The following is a 5,250-nucleotide window of genomic DNA, read 5'->3' on the forward strand; positions in this document are numbered from 1 at the left end:
TATGATCCACAGTGGAATGTCTTTGCACAGTCGATGAAACACACATAGATATTCTTCTGGTATTCCCTGCTTTCAGCTAAGATCCATCTAACATGAGCTACAATATCCCTAGTACCACGACCCCTTCTAAACCCAGCCTGGACTTCTGGCACTTCTCTGCTGATGTGCCATTCTAGTTGTTTTTGGATGATCTTTGGTATAATCTTGCTTGCATGTGAAATCAATGAGATTGTTCTATGGTTTCCACACTCTGTTGGGTCACCCTTCTTTGGAATGGGAACAAATATAGATCTCTTCCAATCAGTTGGCCAAGTGATTGTTCTCCAGATTTCCTGGCACAACTTGGTGAGCATGTTCAGGGCAACATCTATTAGCTGAAATATGTCAATTGGTATGCCATCTATTCTTGGGGCCTTAATTTTTTGCTTTCTCCTTCAAAGCAGCTTGAACTTCTTCCTTTATCACCACAGGCTCTTGCTCATATGTTATTTCATTAAATTCTTCCGTGTCTGCCAATTCCTTTCGATACGGAGACTCAATATATTCTATCTTCTTTTAATACATCCTGGATCATTTAATATTCTGCCTAAAGAATCCTTGATTATAGCAACTCAAGGTTTGAATTTGTTCTTCAGTTCCTTGAGAACAGGTTAATGAGTCTTTTTACAATCCTGATGCCACATTCTTCTTAATAGAGTTTGGCTTTGTGAATTTTTACTCAGTATATAGACTGATTAGATATGGAGAAAGGATACAACCCTGATACACACCCTTCTTGATTTTAAATCAAAGACTAATTGGATTAGCAAAGTCTGCTGTCAGGGATCTCTCCAGAGTGCTGATGTGTAAGGATGTCAGTCAAGAGATTAAATTGTCCTTGAAGCAGGCCATAATTTTAGTAATTACTTATTAGGCATCAGAAAGCTGAACAATGAATAAGGATAATAGAAGAAGAATGGATGTCTTTGGTTTTTGTGCTGGGAAAAAGTATTGAACATACCATGGAGAACAAAGAGGTTTGTCCTAGAGACAGTGAAACCAGGATGTTCCTTGGAGGCAAACATTTGGAAGCTCTGTCTTACATAATTTGGGCATGTTCCCACAAAATACAAGTCCTTGGAGGAGGACATCATGCTTGGAAGGATAGAGCGGCAGACATCACAGGTGAGGAAAACTCTGAATTAGATGGATTGACACAGTGACTTGGGTAATAGGAGCAGATGTGTACAAGACAGTGAGAATGACTCAGGATTGAACTGGTTCAGAACTATTGTGCATAAGGTCACTATGCAGGCAACTTGATGGCAAATAACAACAACAATAAAAACAGTGTTCTTTTGCTCGATTTGGATTTAATAATTATATTGAGAGTCAGTAGAAATATTAAGATTTTTAAAAATACTTTTTGCTCCATTAAAAAAACAACAACAACAAAGATTTGCTACCAAGCCAAAGGTGGGTGATTTTAATCTGTGGCTCTCAGGCCTGGTTTTAATTATTTTTGGTCAAACATTCTTCTAAGTGGTATAGCACTGGTCTGTCCGTTTGTTGTACAGAGGTAACTAACTCATGGTTGCTGTCATGCTGAACACTGTGACACTGATGTGTCAAATGTGATAATGTTTACCCATGGTGGACAGTGTTTGGTGGAGCTCCCCAATTAAACCAAACTTGAAAGCAGGAATGGCATCACTTCTGAAATAGCTTGCCTCAGGAAACTCTATGAACTTGGAGAAACTATGGAAGTTATACAAGTGTTCAGGTCTTTCATTTATAGGGTGGCTATGAGTCGTCTATGACTCAATGGCACTTAACAACAATAACAACAACATTACGATTGAGTCAAAAGTGATTCAATTTGACCCTTCAGAGGGTGTTCAGAGGCTGTAAGTCACAAAAGGACAGTTTGGCTAAGTTTCTTCTATAGAACAACTGGTGGATTTGAAGAGCTTATTCTTGGGTTGACAGTACAACACAGCTCTGCCACTGGTGTTGGGTGCTGCAGATTCCACTACAACTCATAGCAACCCTATGAATAACAGAGAGGAAAACTGCCATATCTTATACCATTCTCATCATCTCTGATACACTTGAGCCCATTGTTAAAGTCACTGTGTCAATTCATCTTGTCGAGAATCTCCCCATCTTTTGCTGATTCTTTATCTTTCTCAGCAAGTTGTTTCCCCCCCATCCACCTCCCCAAGCATGTATGGCCCTTCCTAGCAACAAGCCCAAAATAAGTTAGACAAATTTTCACCATTCATGCTCTAAGGAGCTTTCTGGTTACACTAGGTCACTCTAACTCCCCCCTTTTAACTCCATTGACTGGTGAAATGAAATTAATATGCACATTTATCTATAAAATGTCAAACAAATGAATTTTTCCCATTGAACTTATGATAATTGCTTTTTTAAAAGACCCTTATATATTGTTAACATTTGCCTGTTAACTGAGTTCAAATGTTAACTTCAGCTCAGTACTTGTGAGAATACAGCAGCTCATTTTCATCTGGCATAACAGTAGCTCAGTATCCACTGTTGAAAAATACTAAACTGTACTTATAAGTTGGGCATTTTGAGTTGCAGTGAATATTTACCTCAAAGATACTGTGTGAGAAAACATATATTCTTAATATCTTATTTTCTTTTCTTCCACATTTATGTCCACAGTGCTTAATTTCATCGTTTCAGAAGTATTTTCAATTTAAGAGACTCAAAATTCATATACACCTAAAACACAACCTCATCCTTGAGGAACCTGCAAAGATGCAAAGTGACGTTTTCCAGTTTGGAGGAGGAATTATTTTATTTCTGAAGAATTCTATGACCAAACAAAATGCCTAACCTGGTTATTTCTATTTCATTTCAACCATGCATATTCTGAAGCTTCCTTGAAGAGAAAACTACCGCATTACATATTCCTCAAGAGAAGTGAGGGAAAGAATTTCAATTCTTTCCCATCAAAACCATAGTGCAATTTTTTACATGGATTTATATTAATATGGGCTTTATCTCGTCCAGGTTGAGGACAGATAGGTTCAAATTTTAACAATACATGTATAGCTAAAAAGATCTATTTTCAAAATATTAGAGAAAAAAATATTTCTTTGAATGGTAAGAATAAATTGAACACATATAAACAGAAACTACATTATAATAACAGCAATCTTTTGCTAGAAATTTGGGGTTTTGAGATTAAAATATGTCAAAACCACACTGAATACTAAATTATTCTGATATAAGGAAATACCACTTAAAATGAGTTCATATATATTAGACCTCATTTAACTGAAATTTAGATAATTTATAAGGCTTTTAAAAGTCAATTTCTCATACGCTTGCTTGGAGACATATTTAAAATGAGCAGTTTAACTCAAGTCCTATTTAAAAAAAATTCCTTAAATTTGTCTTTCCTTCATGGGTTGGAAGTTTTACAATGAAGCTCATTTTAAATGAGGGATGAAATGGATGACCTCAATTTTTAAATTCTATTTATTGTCTCTCACTCACTTTCTTTTTTCCATTTGATTCTGTGATTAATGTGCAATTTACTAGTAGGGATCATATACCCATCATGATAATAATGATATCAAGTACCATTGAGTCAACTATGACTCATGGTAACCCTATGAACACTAGATCTAAATCTCTCCCAATCACATATCAACTTCATGACTTCTGATAGGTCCAAGTCCATTGTTACTGTCACTGTGTCAATCCATGTTGTTGAGTCTGTTTTTCTGACCTTCTACCTTGCCCATCATGATGTCCATTTCCAAAGACTGCCCCCTCCTCACCACTTATCCAAGATAAGTGTAATGAAGTTTCACAGTCCTCACCTTGAAGGAGCACCTTGGTTGTATTTCCTCCAAAAGAGACTTGTTTGTGCTTCTGGCAGTCCACAGGAGAGTCAATACTCTTCTCCAGCCTCACAGTTTGGAGGCATCATTTCTTTTTCTACCATCCTTAATTTTGTCCAACTTTCACATGTATGCAAAGCAATTGAAAATACCAATAATAGCTTGATTTTTTTTAACCTTGCCATGTGTTAAGGGCTTCTCTAAGTTATTTGTGTGTATTCACATGCTTACTGCTTAGGGCAAGCAAATAGAGTAGTTCCAAATCTATATTAATTAGTCCACTCACGTTCATATAGTTGCTAAATTGAAGAGCTAGAATTTCAACTCAGGCAGCTTGACTTCTGAGCTCAAGCTCTCTGTTTCATGCAGATTTTTTGTTCTGAGGTCTCTGCTACTCTTGTTTCTCTGTTGCTGCTTCTCACCATCTCTGGCCATCATCATGTCACAACTCTCTATCTCCTGAATCAAGAAAGTTGAGGGAAGAGATCTCAGAGCCAGAGGATATACCACTTATGCTTCTTTATTTTATGTGGGTAGTAACATTTCTATTCCACTAAAGGACAGTTGATTTTAAGGCCTATTGGTATGGCAAAACTGACCAGCCCCCACAGTAGAGTTGCATATATTTTATTGGCATAGTTCTATTTCTAGAAGAATGTTATTGTTGTTCCTGAGTACTGTAGTCAGAACCAATGCATCATTAACCCTCTGTTTCTGAAATGACTTTATAGTCTGAATCTATTATGAATAACTAAATAAAAGTATGTCAATCATTTCAGTGTAAATTTATTAGATCAATGTTTATTTGAGTATCTTGGAAAGCAAGTAAAAGTTCTCCCAAAATGTATAAACAACAACCCATAATGTCAACAGATATGAGTTCTGTATATAAAAAAAATTGCCAGAAATATAAGAAACAAACTTCCAACACTCAGTGAAGATACCTACAATGAAAAAAACGTACTACATCTACTTAACATTTTTTGTATATTGTTTTGTTTTTGTTGCCTGCCCTGTCCTGAGCCAGTCTCACTGATTCTAACACACCAACCCCAGTTGTCTCAGGTACTGTATCAATCCATCTCATCCAGGTGTCTTCTTTTCCTGTACTATCACTCACCCCTTCTGAACATGATGTCCTTCTCCAAGGACTGTTTTCTCCTGGCCAAGTGCCCAAAGCATGTGAGACAGAGCTTTAAAATCTTAGCTTCTAAGGAGAAACTTGGTTTCACCCTCTCCACAACAGACCTATTTGTTTTCTTGGGAGCCCATGGTATGATCAAGACTCTTCTCCAGCACCACAATTCAAAGGCATCAGTTCTTTTTCTGTCATTGTCCAGCTCTCTTATGCATGGCAAGTAATTACAAAGACTATGGCCTGAATTAGGCA

This window comes from Elephantulus edwardii, unplaced genomic scaffold (genome assembly GCF_000299155.1).
Source record: "Elephantulus edwardii isolate Elephantulus edwardi_28Jun2011 unplaced genomic scaffold, EleEdw1.0 scaffold00017, whole genome shotgun sequence".
In the NCBI taxonomy this organism is placed as follows: domain Eukaryota; kingdom Metazoa; phylum Chordata; class Mammalia; order Macroscelidea; family Macroscelididae; genus Elephantulus; species Elephantulus edwardii.